General features: G+C 38.9%; 1 long non-coding RNA gene across 1 annotated transcript in view; it reads left to right on the top strand.

The window, feature by feature from the left end:
- Positions 1-2,009: 2,009 nt before the first annotated feature.
- Positions 2,010-22,225, top strand: part of LOC116652954 — a 45,950-nt gene continuing 25,734 nt past the window's right edge. The window contains exons 1-2 of the long non-coding RNA XR_004306207.1: positions 2,010-2,092; positions 4,109-4,271. This is a non-coding gene — a long non-coding RNA (uncharacterized LOC116652954). The remainder of the gene's footprint in view (positions 2,093-4,108; positions 4,272-22,225) is intronic.

The raw sequence follows: 22,225 nt of genomic DNA, 5'->3' as shown, positions 1-22,225 counted from the left end.
TTCAACAGTCCTCCCTTTACCATACCTACAGAAAACCCCTAAACCATATCTCCTAGCTCCCTATCCAGACACTTCTTGAACACTGACAATGATGGCAACTCCACCACTTCCCTGGGTAGGATATTCCAGTGCCTGACCACTCTCTGAGAAAAATAGTTCCTTCGTATGTCCAGCCTAAACCTCTTCTGGTACAACTTGTGGTCATTTCCTCGGGTCCTGCTTGGGATACTTCTGTTTTTGTTGTACTTTTCGTTCTTTTGGTTGATGGTATATAAGATATATTCAAACCTATGGCTTGACAGAATTCCTGTGAGCAACTCGTGGTGAAGTTATTATGTTTTTTGTGTGTCCTGTGGAGAGAAAAAAAAAATAAAGAAAAAAGAGAAGAAAAAAGCATTGACAAAATGTCCTCAATGTACCATTAATTCAGTTTATTATAGCCATAAAATGTATTGACTAAGAGTAGTATTAAGTCTATGTTTTTCAACCCATTTTTCTTACTACAGAAATAATGCTTCATCAAAAGTACATTTTTTCTGCTTCATGCTTCATACTTCCTGCACAGTCATTCTTCTGCTAATATAAGTGAAGAAGTTGTGCTGAAAGCAAAGCCTTCACCCTCTAATTTTTTATACTGAAAAGGCAGTATGATTTAGGTGCTGTTTTTCATTAACTGGAAAAGGATTAAAAAATGTGGAAGTTGGTAGCAAAGGACAAAAGCACAGATTATTCATAAAGCAGTGAAGACTTGAGGTCCTTTAAATTATTTATTTTTAATTATTACAGTTAATAATAATTTAATGTAGCTAGAATAAATGAATTGATTATTATTGATTTTTGTGATGACTTCAGAGCAGAGAACTCTCACTCTGGCTTAACAAATTGACTGATAAACTGACTACATTGTTAAACATTAGCCTGGAAGTAAAAGATATGAAAGCACATGCTTTGTCCTCTGATCAAGCGAGCTGTCAATCAAAGCTGCAGAAACGTAGCTAAGGAGTTTGAGAACTGAGGAAACATAAGTTCAAGACCCAGGAGGGGAAACGTAAGTCCAGACAATATGCCAATTAATTGAATTAAACCAAAAAGATTTAAAAAGGATTTCCCTCAGGAGACAGCATGAAAGAAAAGACAATGGTTAATTCAATAAGGACAAAAGCATAAATGAGCTAACTATGAAGGGATCAGAATATTTTCAGATGATGGTGTCTGAAGAATCGAGGAACACAAGCTTGTAATTACTGTGAATTTATTATGCCCCAGTTGCACACTGTAATTTGGTCTCCTCTATCCTCTGAATAAATATGCTCATCCTTAAAATCCAGAGTGAAAGAAATAATCCCTTTCTACTTGCCATCAGACTATGAAACTGATCATGATCAGCAAAAATTCAAAGGCTAAAAAACAAAGGCAACTTCACTGAAGTTTTCTGCCCATCGTCTGTATCAGCATTCACAGGCTTCCAGCAATATAAGATGTATTTAGCAATGTTGTGTTTGAGAAGCCCATGAGCAATACAGGTCTTTATGCTTCCCTGCCCATGCACAAATCAGAGATAGATGGAAGAATACAGAAAGTCTCCTCTTCATGCTGGAAAAGCATGAGTGGAAAGCTGTGCACGCAGAGAGGAGTTGTTTTTCATGCCTATTGCTGAGGATTCTGAGACCTCTCCTAGGAGAGGAGCTCTTGCTTCCCTAAAAGAGGTGACTTTCAGAGGAGCTTCACAAACTCTCCAAGGGAACATACCTGCCATTAATAAATACTGAAGACTTACAAATGATATTTCCTCCAATGCATTGTGTAGGTATTTAATGTTAGAAAAGATAATAAAAGGAAAGTAGGAGAAAGTTTTAGTATCTCTGTGATTGCGGTTAAAAGGGTTTCAAATATTACAGCTTGACAGAACTGTATGCTCAGAAGTTTACATGAAGCACTACCCTCCCCAAGGTAGAAAACTGATACTCAAGTATAAAGAAGGTTCCACAAATACAACACCCCAGAGAGCAGCCATGCCTCCGAGCAAGCTACAGAGCTCTGAACCGATGGAGAGCTGACACCCAGCAGCCCCTGTAAAACAGAGGAATATATTGTAAGTAAGCTTGACTCACCCTCTCATATATTCTGAAAGGGAAAAATCTCACCTATATATATATATATATATATTTCTTCTGGCTTCCTAACCTGACTCACATCAGGCTGCTTCAAAGCAAATCAGAATGTTTAATTAATTAACTCAATCCTGTGACTACTTAACAGAAGTCTTGCTTCACTTAGGAAGGAACCAGTGCTAGCCAGATGGAGGCTAGAGCTAAGGAACCATGTTTTGGAAGGCAGGACTGTAGGGCTTGGTATGGCTTTCTACTGTGTAGATCTCCTGAAGCTTCATCTTCTTTAACAACAAAGACCACCACACCAGTGTTAGGCGTTTTGCAAGCCTATATTTTCTCCATTTTTGAGTACTTTTATCTTTTCTCAGTTTTGTAATACATACCTTTCTACCTTTTTTGCTGGTACATAGCTCTTCTGCATGTCTAGCTGGAAGGCAAAAAAAAAAAAGCAAGCTGCCTGAGATCATTTTGTTTCTCCAAAGTTAGGAAATACAGATATGTTGGCATAGCAAATCTAGATAAGTTTTTAATTGCCAGAAGTTGGATATCCCATGTTTCTGGGCTCAATATCCTATTATGACATTTGTTGGAATAGGGATGATTTTCCCAGCAGTAATTAACCTCTGCTATTCTGTACAGGGGGTGAGCAAAGAAGAGGTCACATAATCCTAAGAAAACCTATACTGTCATAGGTACTCCACCCTCACAGTAGATTTTTCTCCATTCTAACAGCTGTACTACTTCAACTTCCCCCTGTGGAAAAAAAAAAAAAAAAGTGAGAAGCAGTTACTTTGTGGTATGAACTAATCACTTACCAAATTAATTCCAATAAATCAAATCCCTACTGAGTCATATGTAGAGTCACGTAGGTGGATATTAGAAGAGCGGAGCAAGAAATATTGGCACTCATAAATTTAAAAAAGAGCAAATTGATATTTTTTAATTTGCTTAAACAAAAATTGTTCCCAGGGTGGAACACTGTGTACTGTGTTTTGCCTGGAGCAAATGTTTATGGCTGAGTTAAAAAAAAAAAAAATGGAAGTTTGTGACATCTCATAGCACTGCACATGCATTCAGAGACATATGGACACGCACACAAGCCAGTTTCTGTCCAATTGCTTTAAGTCAGATTAAATCACTGCTGTCTCAGCTATTAGTGGGTGTCTTGGGAGGCATCAGGTTTGAAAAGATCCTTCATCTGAAGCGATCTTGTGTCAGCTTGTTACGATGATGTGTGGTATGCTTTTGTTATGCCCTCTGTAGCACCTATCAGTACTTCAGGTAACAGCACAGGGAACCAGAACTTGAGTACTTATGTCCAGAGGAGATATTTTAATGGCAACTCTAAAAGCAGAAACAGTGCTTTGATTTATCAGGAGATGATTCAAGCAAGTGCTGTATCTTACATTAGATGTGTATCTCTATGGACTACTGAGAGGATGCAATAGTCAACAGTGTTGTTCTGCAGGAATATGAATGATATAAGCATCATCAATAATTCCTTATTTATTTTCACCATTTACATCACCTATTGAGAAGGTGAAGAGTTGTTGCTTTTATATATATATATATATTTCCTAATGTATTCTGTAGAGTAAATGATGATTACATGCAGCAGTGCCAGCTCATGGTTCTGCAAATTGCAAATGTTGCAGAAGAGTGGTTCATCAGTTGTCTTGGTCAGTACCGCAAAATTAATTTTCTTTTTATACTGAGAGAAATGCTCACTGTTTTGACACAACATTAGCTGTTTTGCCTGCAATGTATAATAATGGGTTTAGTCACTAAGGTATGATCTTAATAAGTAGGACAGGCAGAATAATAATTCAGAGATTGTGCTGACTGTGATCTCTACACAGATATTTTAACTGTCTCTGAGGCTGTTGTGTATGTAAAAAAAAAACAAAAATTATACTTTAAAGGTACATAAGGTGGAAACTGTCCTTCTCTAAAGCTGCCCCCTTCCAATAGGAGGAATCTGCTTTTATTCTCCCCAGAAACAGTTGTAAACTGGAGGACAAGAAATGAGTAAGAGCCTCGCTGTGAAGAAAGGCTCCTCAAAGTGTCTTGTGATTGCAGTGTGGACTGAATGCAAAGTCTCTTTGAGTGATGAACCTGTTACCAATGAGGACTCGAGAGGCCAAGTTAGGACACCGAAAGGTATTAATTTCCCTCTGTCTTTCTCATTCGCACTCATGCATACACATTTAGTTTCTGAGAAAATTCAGCAACATGCCCCTCTGGAGGTAAGTCTTTGGGAGTGGTGATCACACAATCTTTTCAAAATGTCTTTTCATAACAAAAAAAAAGACATTATTTACTATTGATAGTAAGGATAGCACAGGCAGCACTACACAGGACAGATCTAGGAAAATCCCTGGTGTGAATTCTTGTAGTTCATTGAAAAGGCACTGCATGAGTGATGAAGGGACAAGTCCTTCATTACAGATGCACTGGACTAGTATCTAAGGACATAAGTTCCACTTCATGAGCATTTTGAAAATGTGGCTTTTGTTCTGAAAGCAGAGAGTTTCAAAAAAATTTACAAAGGAAATGGTCTCTTTTGAAATGTATGAGTCATGCTAGACTGAATAAAAAGCTTCTACTTGCTCATTGCTTTGTAAACTGGACCCAAAAAATCCCCTCACCGTCTTGAACAGGCTAAGTAGCATGTGATATTTCCTCAAGGTACTACTTTGCATAACTCTTGCCTGGCTCATAATGCTGCGTTCTTGTTTACAAAAGATAGTGTTTGAATGTCTCCAAAATAGAATGGCTGGAGCCCAAGAAACCTGGCAAAAGGACTCTAACAAGGAGAGTGCCTAAGAATTCATGTCTCCTGATAGCATTTCTCTTTGATGGGAACAACCAGGAACATGAGGTAGAAGGCCAGTTTATGTACCCATCAATACTGACTTATTTGCTTTTCTGAGGGCAGGAGCCTTTTGCATTTTAGACTAAGTTGTTCAGTGTTACCAAGTAGCATGACTTTCCTCACTGACTGTTGAAGGCCTCCAGTTGTCATGTGTCTCAATTCTCTGCCAATTTGCCTTTGCCCTTCACCGTGAGAAAGAAATTGAGGTCCTGGAGTGTGTTCAAAGAAGTGCAAAAAAGCTGGTGAGGGGTCTGGAGCACAGGCCTTATGAGGAGCAGCAGAAGGAGCTGGGATTGTTCAGTCTGGAGAAGAGGAGTCTCAGGGGAGACGTTATTGCTCTCTATAACTACCTGAAGGGAGGTTGTGAGCTGGTGGTCAGCCTCTTCTCTCATGTAACTGGTGGTAAGGACTAGAGGGAATGGCTTCAAGCTGCGGCAGGGGAGGTTCAGTCTGGATGTTAGGAAATACTACTTCTCAGACTGAGTGGTCAGGCAGTGGAATGGGCTGCCCAGGGAGGTGGTGGAGTCACCAACCGTGGAGGTGTTCAAGGATTGTTTGGACGTTGTGTTGAGGGACATGGTTTAGTGAGAACTATTGGCCATCGGTAGATGGTTGGACTGGATGATCCTGTGGGTCTTTTCCAACCTTGGTGATCCTGTGATTCTATGAAAATAACTCTCAGTTAAAACTGAACCCTTGGTATGTTAAAAAGCAAACAAGTTCAACATATGAAGTATTCTGCAAGCATTGTCCCAACCACAAATTAATTCCGGTTCATATAGAATCCTCTAGAATAACAGCTGAATTTTAAATATTTTGTAAGCAGGATAGTGATCAGCACCTGCTTAGAGGCATAACAATTGCCAATGCAATCTTTTAATTCTTAAAATAATCATGCATGCTCATAGGTGCGTGTTCTTCTCTCCCTGATATCAAAGGCAGTGAGAAAATGCGAAGGGGTGAATTTTCTTTAGCCACTTATATTTTGAAGCTTTAGCCAAATGCCTGTCAATCATTCTGGGGTGAGGACAGGAAAGGTAAGCTGCCTGGCAGATGGGGGAGCAGATGGGGAGTAGTAAGCAAGGAAATACCCACCCCCACCCCCCTGGAATGCAGGCAGCAGACACAGCAGGATTGCTACTTTCTGAAGGGAGGGTGTTTTGTTGTGCTTTTCAGGGTTTGAGTTTTATAACAGATATGGATCTCATTACTTTCTGCACAGCCTATTCCTCATTAATTCGTAATGGGCTTCCAGTGATGCTCTAAACTGCACAGTAACTGAAGTTATTGCTTTTCGTTTTCATTACAGGTGACAAAAAAGAAAAAAAAAAAAAAAAAAAAAAAAAAAAAAAAGAAATAGGACTTGCTTAGAGTCAAAACTTTGAGAAAGATGACCTATTTGCCCTCTTTCCCCCCTGGTCTCATTTGTCTAGTCTCAATAAAATTGGCTCTTACCCATAAGTTTTACCCACTTAAAAAACTTTCTCTAATTCTCATTCTCTTGAGAGGGCACTGAGATTGCAGGACAGCTAACAAACCAAGACAAAATAGTGAACAATTTAACATACTAAACATCATAGTAAAATCTATCCACTGTGTTTGTTTCAGTAGATAGTCCAAGAGAATATTCCCTCTCATGTTTGATCCTGCAGTTTCTTCATGAAGCTTATTTATGCCTTGTGATCTAAAGTAGTGATTTCATCCCTTAGGCTTTTCATTGAATGGATGAATTTGTCATACAACTCAGTCTACCAGTGAAAACAGTATTTCCTGTGAATTTTCCTATTCACTTTCAAGGTGTATTTGTGCCTAACAGCTTTAAAGTGCTTTCTCAGCACTTGTGGTTAATAGAATTTGATCACAGCAATCTCTAAAAATCAAATCAAACACAGAAGAGAGTGTCAATGCAGCATACTTTAAAATGTGCATGTATACTCAGCAAGGTTTGGACAGGGAATTACTTTACAGATGGTGAGTAGGGGTGGGAGGTGGATCTCATTTGCTTTTCCAGTGTCTCTTCAGCTCCAGAGTATTCTGTAGCCAGATATATAAACCATAGAACACATGGCCAGAGAGAATCTCAAAAATCATCATTTCCATTTCCTCATTTCAAAGCCTAAACTGCTACTGCAGAAAGATGTTCAACTGCTCCATTCCTGAGATAGTCTAAGAGACACTGCAAACTACAATCCATTTCAGTCTGTGTTGTATTCCTTTAGACTCTCATTTTGTTAGTTACAAAGTATTTTCTGATGATACCAGTCTTTCTAGTTAAAAGACTGCAGTGAAATTGCTGAAAGTCAATCTTATTGAATCTTACCCCACAAACAGTGGACTCAGAGGATAGAATTTAGTTTCATCACTTGTAACACAGAAGTTCTCACTCTGTCTTCTCTTCTGTAGAACCGTCCTCAAATCTTTTTCAGTTTGTCATGTTTCTTAGTCTTCTGGTCTCTCTGTCTGTTCTCCCATGAACTGTTTTTACTGTGTCTGTCTCCTTTATAATTGTGACACAGGTAAATTAGCTGAAGACTTGCCAAAAACAGCTGTTATAATATGCAATGACATCTTGAACCTTTATCACATTCTCAAGTAACAGGCTTTATTTTCATCATTTACTGAGTGCTACTGATGCACTGCAAAACCAGTTAAAGCCCTTACAAAGACAAATATTCTGAGTAAGTTTCATATCATATTTTCCATATGAGGTAGTTACAATGCATCAAAAGCAACCACTTTTCACTACTTTTTCTATGGGATCTTTCTTCCTTTTGCCCATCAAAGACTACAGTCTTGAGCTGTCTAAATTCTGGTTAGCACAAATTTAGTTCTAAGTAAAGAAGAAAATCTAAGTTATTTCATTCCCTGCCAGAATTTTGTTATTATATATATTTGCAGATTTACAGCTATGGAATGTACCCAGTTTTATTTTAATGACATAGCAGAAACAGAACTGCTTTGAGCACTTCATAAGAAGCTGTTCATCAAAGCCAAAAATTCATTGAAGTTAGACCAATTCTGTCACAGTTTATTATTTTTTATTGTATATATACATATTTAAAAAAAACCAAAACCACCAAGAAACAACAACAACAAAAACACACAAATGCAAATTTCAGCAATGGCAAGATGTTGTATTTTTATGCTTTTGGAAAGGTGTACAGTGTCCTTCAACAGATAGGTGACACAAACAGGTAAGGAGACACAGTGTGCAGAAAAAAAAGTATCCAGAGTTACCGGTAAAAGTCCATTAGAAATGTGTTTCAATACTTCATGGAACTGAATTTAAAATATTAACAAAGCATGAATTTCTAAACATCTTTTCCTCCTTCATAGACTCCCGCTATGACTTAATTCTGCAATTAAAAAAAAAACAACAAAACAAAAGCAAAAACTTTTATACGATATTTATATTTTTCTGCCCCCAGCAAAAGGCTAGAATATAAAATGAAAGATGAACAGCAAAAATCAACTGTTCTTCAATGTCTGAGGATTCATGTTAAACACATGGCTTTCAACTTGTTGGTTTTTTTTTTTTTCCAGGCTGATTCATCTTAATCTCTATATGCCACATAATAAAAAATTGCATGTATGCACATATAGGTATTGCCTAGAAATCAGCAGTCATCTTTTCTTCATTCTACTTTTCTTCCCCAGTGTTAAATGTTTATCAAAGTAAGGCTAAGAATAACTTGATTTTATGCATTACTGCTACTCCACTAATAATACTAATGTTGATGCCTCTCAACATTTATTACCTTCTTACCACATTTTTCCATTTAATAGTTCACACAGGAAGAGTTCATATAAAGGCACAAGGACAAATAAATATTGTTAATTTAGTGCTCTCCTCAATAAGCTTTATGATAGAATTTTTGAATGACCTTTTCTGTTAAATGGAAATCATTCCAGCACAGCATCTTATTTATTATGCCCATAAATTCAGATACCAAAAACTTTTTTTGAGTAATTTTTGTTGTGATTAAAAACATATATATTTAGATATGAAAATTAACCTAGTGCTTCATTATACAATGCAGTATTATACTAGAGTATGCAGTAGTACCATGGACAATGACATGGACATGGTTTGTGCTGTACCTGCAGGATGGTTACAGGTCCAGATTCTGTGGTTGGACCTCTACTGTTCAATGCCTTTATCAAGGATCTGGAGGACTAGAGATGCACCATCACAAAGTCTGCAGATGATGCGTATGTTTGGTAGCAGAATTTTCTTCCATAATTTTCAAATAATTTTCCAAATAATTTTCAGAATGCCAAATGTTTATCAGCACTTTCAGAAATGTTAGTAAACATGAATGCAACTCAGACCATATTTAGATAGGTTTTCCTTCATCAACAAGATATCCTCAATTCCTTCTTGTATCATTATTCCCTCATTCCCGCTTTACGTGTACCCCAGAGATCATTTTTTATTCTTCCAAATAGTAAGCCACAATGAGGAACACATCCAGCTGAAAAACAATATGCAAGAGAGGAATAAAAGGGTCTTTAGGAGTTTTTCTATCCAAGCAAGGTTGCAATAAACATTTAGTCACTGGAGTTTTAGATTGTGTCTATAGGATGTGTTTAAAAATAGTTGCTACTTATGAAACGTTTAAGATAAGAAGGATAGTACTCAGGCAATTTGTCATTAATGATGTGGACTGACATGCTGTGGGAGCACAAAAAGACTAGCCCAAGAGTGGTAATGTAAATATCAGACTAACAGCTGAAACTGGCACTTTCAAACATAACTCATGCCCCAAATAATTTTATTCCCAGGAGGGTTAATAGATAAAGCTGACTCATCCTCAAACATGTTTGCTTTGCAGGAGAAGCTATGTATTATCTTGAGATGAATTTGGGAGTACATCTTAAGTTCATTGTATTTATAAATAACATTGAAAATACAGTGAGCGGTGAAGTATAAAGTTTGCTGATACTACACAGTTATTCAGTGCAATAGGGAGAGAAGAGATTAGAGGAGTGCCCACATTAGCCTTTCAGTTTTTGTCAAGAATGTGCTTTTGAAGCAAATTTTATGATCCTCAATTACTGGGCTGTACATGTGTTGTCAGGAAGACTCTGAGTGCACAATCTAGATTGCAGTTTAGGAGAAACTAAGCTGGAAGATGTGCTCTGACTACTAATTAGTTTTCCATACACATACCCAGGCTAGTCTCAAGTATTCTCCCAAACACATACCTCAAAATGCATATATATGGATGTTGGATTCACAGCATCATCTGGTACACTCTATAATTGTTTCATTCTGAGTTCTTATTGAGATGTACCACTTAGTAATGCACACACACTGTAAGAAGAGTTCTGGAGGAATATTACAAGTCTGAGCAGCACAACAGAATTGAAGTTCATTTCAGATAAATACAGATCAATGAGCTCGATGAAGATGGAGAGCCACTCCAGTGTAAAATGATGGACTCCCAGCAAGATCTTGGGGATATGTTAGATCCATGAAAAATCAATGATGTGGTCCTTGTACCTCAAAATAGATAATCAAAGACAAGTAACAATTTTTCTGTACAAAGAATGGCTGAGCAGCCTAGGAAAACAAACAAAAAAGATCCATAGCATTCTGACATGGCTGACACAGACAAGAAGGATAGGTGCTGTCTCTTCACTGTCTTTTCCAGTATAAGAGCTGTCAGTAAACAGATGGAACTACTAGGATTCCAGTTCGATACAAAAGGTTCTGATGCTTTACCTATCAGAAGTGCACAGATGGATGTTGTAGGCACAAAGTATTTTTTTCTTCTTTTGGTATTTGCTTGTGACTGCTGCTAGGACCAGATATCTGAACTAGTTGTACCTACAAGCTGACAAAAAAAAAAAAAAAAAGTAGAAAAATGTAGGTGAAAAAGAAAGGAAGTGTGGACCTAAGAAAACTTCCAAGTCACTGCATATTAGCCTTCATTTGTAAAATCTTCTGTCCTGTAATCATAATCTGTCTTCTTAGCAAGGTCAGAAACAAAATACAGCTGGAGTAAGAATCCCAATGACTTATTCCACATTTGTCATCTTGTTCCATTATTTTTTTTTTCCTCATCTTAAGCATTCCATGTTTTACTTAAAGTGTTTCATAACAATGTATTGTTGGTTGACTGCTGTGAGTCAGCAGTGGTAAAGGTAATTTTTAAGGCAGTAAACCTTTCAGAGGGATGTTTCCCAGCCTATATTCCAAGTTCAAGAAAGCCTGCTGTTAGTAGATGCTTAAATCACTATATAGGATTTTTCTCACCTTCACTGGAATGCTTTCAGTATATCTCAGTTTGAAAATGATTCACTCAGAGACTGAAAGGGTGATCTATTTCTTTCCAGTTTAGGTCCCTGAACACAGCTGTTGAATAATAGCCAGCTTCAAGAATAGCTGTCACTCTATCAGACTGAACTTGAAGCTGGAGGTGATCAGAAAACAAGAAAAATCTGTATAACTTTAAGTGAGACAGAATGACATTTAAAGACACTTACCCCAGAGCAAAGCCAAGTCCCTTCTTGAGCACTGTTCTGGTTATACTGTTAGGGACTGACTTGGGGGGGACAGTCAGGCAGGCAATGATAAAAGAATTAATATAATTGAAAGATGCAGCTTGCAGAAAGCAAAGAATTGAGCGCTTTAGTTGTCACTTAGCATGTGCTGGCTGGGAACACCAATTGTCTTCTTGATTCTGCACTGCATTGTTCTTTCTGCTGTTTTCTGCAGTTTTGACTATATGCTTCCTAGCCTTGGAATTAATGTACTAGCTGAGGCACGGCAGCTCTTAAAAGCAGAGCACCTCACACTACTGCTGCAGCATTCATAATTCTCCTGGCTCAAACCATCCTAATGGGAGACAACCAAGCTTAATAGAGTTACCCCAGGGAAGAATTAGGCCCATAAAGCCTACCAAGATCTCATGGTCCATCAAACATGGCCTTATAAACCCAAAAGATAAAAATCCACCTATATTTTATCTTCTCTTTTTAAGTCTCATAATATAAGTAGCTGTCATTTTCCAGCTGCCTATTCAGTTGATTTACACTACCTATATTGATGACTTTAGTCCTTTGTTCCTTTTGTATGAGGGAACTGGCCTGAGATGCTTATTGTCTACTCACTGCTTTAACGACTTCAACACCTTAAGGTATGTGCAAGGGCTTTGCAAGGAGTCTGGCATTTCATTCGCTCCCAGCTGAGTGTCCCTATCTCAGAAGCTTGAACAGCCATTATATGGCTACAGTCAGAAGGATTCAGGGAGGTCCTGAGTGGAGAAGTTGGGACTCTGGCAGCTGTGAACAAGACCAACAACAGAGTGAACACTGCAGTGATTGCAGGAGTATTGACTATGGGATCTGTATGATTCTGAGTGATTACTCACTGTGTTCAGTTTTAGGCATGTCAGTACAGAAAGGACACTGTGGTGCTGGAGCAGGTCCAAAGAAGGGCAACAAGGCTTGTGAAGGGCTTTGAGAATATGCCTGTGAGGGGAGACTGAAGAAACTGGGGCTGTTTAGTGTGGGGAAAAGGAGGCTCAGGGGAGACCTCACTGCTCTCTTCAAATACCTGAAAGGTGATTGCAGCAAGGGTGGGTCTGGTCTCTTTTCACTAGTGGCAGGTGACAGAACAAGGAGAAATGGCCTCAAGTTGCATCAGGGGAGGTTTAGGTTGGATATCAGGAAAAACTTCTCTGCAGAAAGGGTGGTTAAGCACTGGAATAGGATCCCCAGTGAGGTGGTTGAGCTACCATCCCTGAATGTGTTTAAAAAACGTTTGGATGTGCTGCTCAGGGACATGATTTAGAGGAGGGTTGTTAGTTATGGTAGTATGGTCAGGTTGTGGTTGGACTTGATGATCTTCAAGGTCTTTTCCAACCTGAGCAATTCTGTGATTCTGTAATGGGCTTATGTGGTAAGGTTTTAGTAGTGCGGGGCTGCACGAGTGCCCTCTCTAAGCAGAGAGAGCCCAGCAGCCCACAGTGGGGCAAGAGGGTTGGGGGACCTGCTGCATATGGGGCTCTGCATTGGAGCACTTCCTGAAGGGTGAGCCCTATGGTACGGAGCTGTGTTGGAGCAGTGCTATGGCCCATAGGGTGCTCATATGGAATCAGTTTGGGAAGAACTCCATGCTGAAGCAGGGGAAGGAAGTGACCCTGAAGAAGCAGCACTGTTCAAGCATTATGGGCTGACCACCATCCCCATTCTACTTTACTGTTTGGTGGGAAGAGACACAGGAGGGTAGATGAGGAAAGGGTGGTTCTAGTTTGCTTTGAGTTTTCACTGCTCTAGACCATTACTGGAGGCAATAAATTATATTAATTCCCCTATGCTGAGTTTGTTTTGCCCTTGACTGTAATTGGTGAGTGATCTACCTGTCTTTATCTCTACTCTCGAGACATTTTTCATCATGTTTTCTCTTCCTTTTGAGGATGAGGATTGAGAGAGTGGCATGGTGGAGCTTAGCTGCCTGTCAGTGTGAAACTACTACATATTCTAGACTAAGAATTTTATAACTGGTAAGAGATTTGTACCTGTTGAAATGAAAGCTAAAGAAAGCAAGCTCAGTCTTCATTGACTTTTAAGCAATAATTTTGAAAAATCCACTACTGACATTATTTTTTCTGCAGTGACTATGAATTCTGTGGGCATATTGTTGCTTGTATATGATCTTCTTAATTAAACTCTTCTTCAGTGCTTGTGGCATACTAAAATCCACAAAAATGTTCACATTATAAAGTGTATAAAATGCACGTGTGCATACGCACACCAAAATGGAAATTTGGAAGTTCTAGTATACAGAGTACTTGAATGGGGTATCTGTGATGCACTGAGAAGTACAGAGATGGCAACAGCTCTATATTGGCTCATTTCAACAGTGAGTAAATACCTAACTGTCACTGTAGAGAACTAGCTGGACCTTGACATTTTATTTAGTCCTGTAATGATAGACTTCAGTGAGAACCTGCACTTGTGTGGAAGCTAAAAGCTAAACTATGGGAACATATTTTATAGCAGGAGGTGACCTGGGGTCTGACTAATCATCTCCTTCTCTTTTCACATCTGCTCTGTAAATTCTAATAGTCAATAAATCACTTAACTGCTAGATATGACTTGAAACTGTACTACGTCCCCACATCAAGGGCACTGAAGCAGCCTGCTTTCTCAGTGCTCGGAGAAATCTGCAGAGAAATAAAGGCCCAATAAAAGCTGCAGTGGGCTCTGAGACCATGGTCATGGCTCAGCAATGGCCAGCATCTCCCATGGGATGGATCAGTCCTGGCCAGGTTGTCCTGAAGGGCATCTGTGCATGCCTCCCCACTGCCTCACAGGGACTGAGCTGTTCTCATCTGCACACACTGAGAACTGGCCCCAAAATAACCCTCCAAGCAGGATGCTTTTAAGACTCTGAAAATAGTATGATGTATTCTCACAGTCTTGAGGATGTAGTTTGCTTCAGCAGACACAAATTTGGATATTGTTAGTAGCACCCACATGAATTACTCTTCCTGTGTAGTGGGGCATACAAATGCAAAGATTGTCTGAATTCATGGCCTAACACTAAAACTTCTGCTCAGTTTTCTACTGGAAAATGGTGCTTAAGAAAAACATCTAAGTATGTAAAACCAGTCTTTTAGACAAGGTTGGTAACAACTCCAAATTGATATCTGGCTACGTAACTGTATGAATTTATGACAAGAATATGTGGTACCATTATGAGAAATGAATATTGATGTAGTATATAGAGACAAATTGAGCTCTAATGATTTCCTAATAAAGTAATTTGTTCATAGATCACAAGGGGATACAAGCAAGAAATTTTTAATGGTAAGGCCAAGGTAATTATTTTTCAGCATCTAATTACACCTATATAACTAATTTGGACTACATTTTCTGAACTAAATGATGATATAGAATGTCCCTCCGAGGTTCATATTTGTCATTAAAAGCCAGTTCCTGGACTTTGACAAGAGGGCAGGGCAGCTCCTGAGAGGTAATTTAATATAATTAGGGGGCTATTATGTTTACTATCAGCACATTGTTCTTGCTTTATATTAAATCCGACAACTGGAGAAGGTAGAAGAACATTCTTCCCAAAATTAGCCTTGTCAGCTCAGATCAAACTTTGCCTGCAGTTTATTCTCTTCCCATCTCTAAATTGGAGCTAATGAGAAGGAAGAAGACTGTGCAGAAGTCACAATAACATTGTGCACTTCATGTTGCGGGACATCTAAAGAGAGTTGTGTATAATGTTTATTGAGACAAATGAAAGGGCCAGTCTGGTGTATTTGAACATGTAGATTTGTATTTTCAGTACACCCTGAATGGTTCACAGAAAGCATACAGAGATTACAATTTTGTGCTGTGTTTCAGTAGATAGCCTACTGAACAACAGTCTATTTGTGTAAGTTTGCTTACCCTGAGGAATCCAACCTCTGTTTTATGATAAGAACAAGCTACTTAAGCACAGCTCTGTAATACTTAATGTGGGACTTTTTTTGCTGCCAGTTTATTTCACACATTCCTGTGGAGATATTTTTGGTCTGTGAAGAAGTATATAAGCCTTCTAGAGAAGGGAAAAGTTGTGCTCATGCAGTTTGAGCAATACTGAGCATGTCCACTTTCTTCTCCAACCTGGAACACCAGACAGACAACTTTAACAACTTTTATATTCTTCTTTACTTTGAGGGAAGAGAACACTGAAGGAGACAGCAGATATGATGCAGAGTGGGAGAGAACAGAATGTTTCTTTGGTGTGGAACTTTTCAAGGCAAGTTGAACAGCGGGAAATTGGGAATTCAAGATAGATTAATGGCATTCAGCAAAGAGATTTTCAACAAAAAAATCATGTAGTGTTTCACGACATTTTGGACACATAAAAGTTTCTGGAATCCAGGGCAGCAAATTCCCAGGGGCCAAGTAAGAACGATGACAAAGGAGATAAAAAGAGTGAGGTCTTGTGGAAATGTATTTAAATGAAAAGACTTCTTTAGTAAAACATCTGGTAGTTGTGTTCTTCCTTCAACTCTTTAGGGATCTATTCCCCACAAGGCTTGCTGGTCCTTTTTTTCTAAGCAGATCTCCTCTGTGTAAGAACAGATCCAGGCTCCTCCTGTGAAAGGAAGTACTCAGCGTTTTCCTTCAGGGATGAAGTTCTGCTCTTGACTATCTGTAAGTATTCTCCGTGCTGCTGCTTTTCCTCTGAGAATCACATTGCAGCTTCAGGCAAGGAGAATAACGGGGTTTTTCTTGTGCAGTTCAACCAGTCCTTTGGTGAGTGGGTGAACAGTCCTGTTTGGTTTGGCAGGGGGCTCTTTCACTTTCCACATTCTGCTGGAAGATGGTCCCACATTACACTTGGTTGCAGGTACAGAGCAGATCTTCCTCCCTATAGAGAAGAGTATCTTCTTCCCAGTATCTTACATCTCTTTCTGTTTCTTATCATGTTCTCACAATCACTGGCTCATGTCTTCATTCCAGGCTGCACAATAACTTTCAGGGTAGTTCCTGAGCTGCACCTTGTTCATGATGAAATTTATCTCCATCTTCCAAATCAGTCTTGCTTCCAAAAATTACCTTCATGAAGATTATCCAAAGAAATATGGTCAGCATTGTAAATCAAGAATCTGATTTCTAGTTTACCTAGATTTTTAAATGTCTTCTTTCTATTACCCAGATCAGCATAAGTATAGTGTATTAACAAAGAAGGATAATATGAGCTACATATTAAAATGAAAGGCTTTTGTACTCCCTATACAACTGGTTCAGCAATGCTGTATAAAGGACATTGTCACCCTGTGACACATTTTATCCTGTAATACTATTAAGAAGAGTATCAAAATACATTATTTGCTTTTCCAGTTGCAGTCACATAAATTAAACATGCCTTGAAGCAGCTTACATTCATACCTAGCAGCTGTGAAAAATGATCTAATTTTGATTGCAAATAGTATAACAATCTCCATTGTGTCATCACTCTATTTGCTGACGTCCTCCAGCCTCAACTTTTGTCAGCTACAAACACTAACAACCAGTTTCTTTTTACCACCTTGATTCTATCCACAAAATCAGAACATGGACAACTAATAGAAATTCTGCTTTGTTTTCCTATATTTTTAATGTAGTTTTGGATCTGCTCTTTTAAAAGGGATGTGGAACTGACAACCCTTACTATTAACATTTCCTTAAATGCATGAACAATGTCTCTCTTTCTGTCTTCAGTGACACACTTCACAGTCCTTATTTGCAGCGTGACTAGATACATAGTCATGTGATAACTCTGCTAGGGTTTTTTTTAAGTGAGGTGACCGTCTTAGCAAGTGAGCTAAAAGGAAGAATTCTTTCTTTTCCTCAGATTAATCAGACTGTCTGCTCAGATATCTGTTTTAATTGTTTTTGCATGGTGGGTTTTTTGTTTGTTTTCTTGTTTGTTTGTTTGTTTCCTGTGAATACCAGAAATAAACTTGCCTGTGGCTCAAAATCCTCCATTTGAGAAGGTTTAAATCTATGACATTTTATTGATATGAAATCTGAATAGCCATAGGAGGCATCTCAAAATTAAAAACAGACAAACAATCCCAGAATCTATGAGGAGTACTATATTTCAGTCATCGTTAAAATGTTGTGTCAGAGACTAGGATATATCTCCCTGTGGGAAGATCTGGATGATTTAGTTTTGCATCTGTTATCAGACTTCTTAAAATTATGGTTTATTTGCCACATAAAATAAGAATTTCCTATTTTAATTTTAATTTTGGAAGTGTCTTTGCTGGCTATTTTTGCTCAGTACACTCAGTACACCACAGACTCCTGCTACAAATCACTTTCAGTCTTTCATTCAGGACTCATTCAAGCAATTGCTCCTGCCCTGTCCTGTTCACATAATTGATGGTACCTGCAATGGCTCTTTTGTTTTATCGCATGGATTTAGTAGCAGACTGGAAGATGGCTTCTCCATGTGATGGCAACTTCCAAAGTATTGATATTTGTCTTTATTTCATGTCGGTCATTAGAACTTGGTAGTCAGTCTGCATAGTGGGTAACTTAAACATGAGGCTGCAAGCAAAACACGAGCCTGTAACCAGCCACTTAGTCCTGCAGGCTAAACCACCTTTGCCTCCAAACTAAAGCACCTTTCACTACTCATCTTCTCACAGGCTCACTCCTCCCCTCTGCTCACAAAGGCAGCAATGGGCTAGCAGCCACGGTTTTCACACTGCAGCTGCAGGTTGGCAGGGCTGACAACCATTGTGGGTAGAAATCCGTTAACTCTCCTTCTCTTGGGCCCTTTTCCCTGGCACTGACAAACCCTGGGAATGAGTGTACATTGGTGGCTCCCAGGTGTATCTTAAAAACAGACAAACCAAAAGGCTCAGACACTGCTGATAGCTCAACCGACGTAAATCAATGTGCACTGATTTACAGCAGCTAGGGATTTGGTTCAGGAAGGCAAGCAGTCATTGATGGCATTGTGGAGGTGAAACTGCAGACTGAGTGAGCCCCCACCACATTTATTTTGTACAATTCTCGGATGCAAACACTGTTCTCCTCAGAGAGAAGCATCCTGGTCAGCCAGATGCAAGTGCTGTCTGGAATTCATCAGTATCTGAGAGCTTACAGCCCCATACTTTAGTGCTGTAAATCAAAGGTGTGCACACTAATGTTGAAGAATATTGCACATGTCAATTCATTAGTCAATGGAGTGAGAATGATCAGCATATCAGTCATGAAGATATATGAAGTCTGCCTCTTAATGATGTTAGCTTGTAGGCAGATTGTGATGGAACTTTTGTGGCCTGATGACTGTGTTTAATATGTGTAATCCATACCTCAATAAATCTGTGGCTGGCAAGAGAGCACAGTCACTTTGTTCAGTTTATGAAAAGAATCACACCAAAGCACTGTGGGCAGCATTAACATTTAACAACATTCAGCCTGAATTTAGAAATTCTCTTTAGCAGAACTGAATTAAAAAATAATAATGATTACCCAATGAAAACAGTGTGGGTTTTGCTGCTTTTCAGGGCAGTACAAACACACATCGGATTTCATTCATGTTGTAGTTGTGTCAGTGGCCATGGGATTTGTGTGTTCCACTGTAGTGTGCAGCATTAATCAGTCTGGGGTTTGTCCCTGCTTAAGGTGCAACAGCTCAAAGTGCAGGCAGGGACTGACTTGCATCAAAAATATCATGCTGACACACTGCTGAACAGAAAAACAAACAAACAAAGAAAAATTGACATATAATACAAATTTAAAACATTGTTCAAGCTTGAAATGTACACTAGGAAAAAAAGAACTAATCAAAAGGAAAAGAGTTGGCAGCAAATTTACTTATTCATAACTAACTGTTCTTTAAAATTCTACAGACCCTGTCAAAGGCCAGATCAACAAATGCAATGAATGGACTCTGCCAAGGTAAATGAAAAGGCACCACCATGTACCAACAGAGGACATGGCTCTACTTAGCCCTCTCTTTCTGCTATGGTTTGCCATTGTAATGGGGAAAACTGTGGGAAGCTCACTTTTACCTTTGCTTCACTTCCCACATAATATACACACATATATAATAATAAATAATAATTAAAAAAAAAAGAAATGGAAATCTCATTCCAGCTTTTAGAGGACATCAGTTTTCAGGAACAGCTCCCTGATCAAGCAGCAGTAGCAGGTGGCAGCAGAGTATTCACCCACGCAAGCTATCTTCAGGGTCTGGAGAGCCAAGCTAATTACACTGCAGCTAGGACATCAGCAGCACATAGAGGAGTTAGACTGGATGCGAGAATGAATCGTGAGAGTTTTTCTATTCTCTGTATCATAAACGGTGAACCATGGCTCTGCTTTGCAATCAGACAGCAGTGAAATAGCTGGAATATCTGGGTCTTCAAATGAATGGTCCATTAAGATTGACAGAGGAGACCATACGCTTCAGAGAATATGTTGTAAATTTCTTGTAGTCTCAGAAAACTGCATGGCATTTGGTTCACATTTATAAGAATTTTCCACATACTTACAGATGAGAGGGTTGTTTTCTTTATAAACAAAGATGAAAGCAATCAGGCCACCAGAACGACTGGTGCCCTACTGAGTACTGGCTTAATCCTGCCTCAGGAGACACACTGATCCTGAGAGATTTTTGGATGAACTGCAGAAGATGTTGAAATATTACTGTGATTATGAGGTAAGCAGTCACTGAACTTCATAGCATACGCAAACTCCAGATAAAGGTACAGGGACTTAGCTGACAGCTCTGAAACAGGCTTAACAGCTTCTGAAGGCGTTAGCTGTGATTTTAAATACTGCCATGTGAGTGACATGGAACTGTACTTCACAGTCTGGATAAGAAACTCAGTAAGAAAACATGCTTATAGAACGGTGTGGGTTTTCTTTTTTAATTAATCTTATGTGTCCTGCATGACTTTGAAACGCAACTATTTTTCACATATGTATATGTTTATATATTATTAAATACAGAGAAAAACTTCTCAAATATTTAGCAGCATGTGTAGAAAGCTAATTCCCACCTAGAAAAAATGCCTGCTGCTTTCAATATTTTTGCCTGGCAGTTGCAGTCTATGACGCTTATCTTTCATTTCCTGCTCTAAGCTGCTGGCGGGATTATGTCCATCCAGCATTTGACACATTTCTCCTTACAAGTATCTACCTTTATTTAGGTGGCATTATTCCTTTAAACCACATGTATCTCAGTGTGAGGAATTAAGTTTGCAGCTAAATTTATGTCTGCTTTGTGTCACAGCAGTCTTGCTGATCCCTTACAGAGAAGGGTGCCTCCCCTTGATTTCATGTGCATTCTTCAAGGTGAGCTGGCTAGAAAGCAGCTGATCGAAGGCTGGAGGACTTCATGTAGCTGACATTCATTTGGAGCTGGACAAGGAGGTTTATTTCATTCTTACAAACCACTGAGGTATAGACAATGAAGAATCTCATACCTACGATTTTGCGAAGAGAAAGAAAGGCAGAAAGTTTAAACTAAAAGCTGTCTTCCTCTGCAACAGAGCAGGCACTTAGTTTCCATGTAGAAATGAAGGCATTGATTTCCTTAGGCTTATGTATCATTTTCTAAGCCTTTATCATGACACCGCTACTGTTTGAAGCATATATTTCTCTGTAAAATTCCCGCCATTTTGTATCACAAGAACACAGCCAATCTAAGTCAGAGCAAAGACTGATCTATACCACTATCCTGGTGTGACAGAGAACAATACTGGATAATAATAATTTTAAAAAGTTTTAGAGCATACAGTAATGCTTATTACTTCAATCTCCAGTGATTTGCAGCTCAGAGACTTCCTTGACCACTGCTTTATGCTTGTGTTAAATGCTTGTTGGTCAAGAGTTTTTTACCTCCCGATTTTATTTAGTGCTAGGCATGGCAGCACTGTGTTAAGCATCCTGACCATACTATGGCAATAAATTCCATAGCTCAATGCATCTTCTTTCTTTTGGATCTGACATGGGGTTGTTTCAATTATTTGCCTCTTTAATGCCTCCACACTCGCTTTTTTCAGAGGACTCCGGATTGATGTATCAGTGAAGCTTTTTGGCAAGGACGGTGAAGTACATCATGGAATGTCTCAGGGACACAGAAGGTTTAAGTACAGGGAAGATGAACCAATGGCTCTCATGATGCAGAGTATTCCCACGTAATGAGTATTGCAATTGAGGAACGAGGAGCTCGCACAGAATAACAGAGAGACCAAACCCCATGAATTCCATGTCTGCACCAAGTATTCTAGTGTAGTGAGTGCTCAGGAGAAGGGAATTTATCCAGGGATGTAGCAAATGGTGACAGCATTTGGAAGACTTCCAAGAGAAATGCAAGTACAGGATAATATATACTTATTTAAGATGTACTTTCAGTTCAGGTTTGGACAAACCCCTTTTTGCTGCAGGTGCATGGCTGGTGATCAGAAAGTTAATGCAGCAAAGTACCTCTTATTATCTTTGGCTCTCTTATTCTAACTGGCTGTCGTTCAGAGAATAGGAAGCTTAACACTGCATGGAGAATTGTCCTCTCCACCTGTCAGAGATTAATTTCACACATTCAGTCACTAGGGACTCTGTAGGAGACTCTGGTTATTTTTCTGTACAGTCTCAAATTAGAACTTACTGTCTGTAGTTGGTATTTGCTTCCAAATTAATGCTCATAGTTTGGGGGAACTAAAAGCCTTATTACTTTTCTACTGTTTTAATAATGCTTTGGAACTGAAGATATTTACATTTG

This window comes from Coturnix japonica, chromosome 2 (assembly GCF_001577835.2).
Source record: "Coturnix japonica isolate 7356 chromosome 2, Coturnix japonica 2.1, whole genome shotgun sequence".
NCBI lineage: Eukaryota > Metazoa > Chordata > Aves > Galliformes > Phasianidae > Coturnix > Coturnix japonica.
This window is presented reverse-complemented; position numbering and strand designations above follow the sequence as displayed.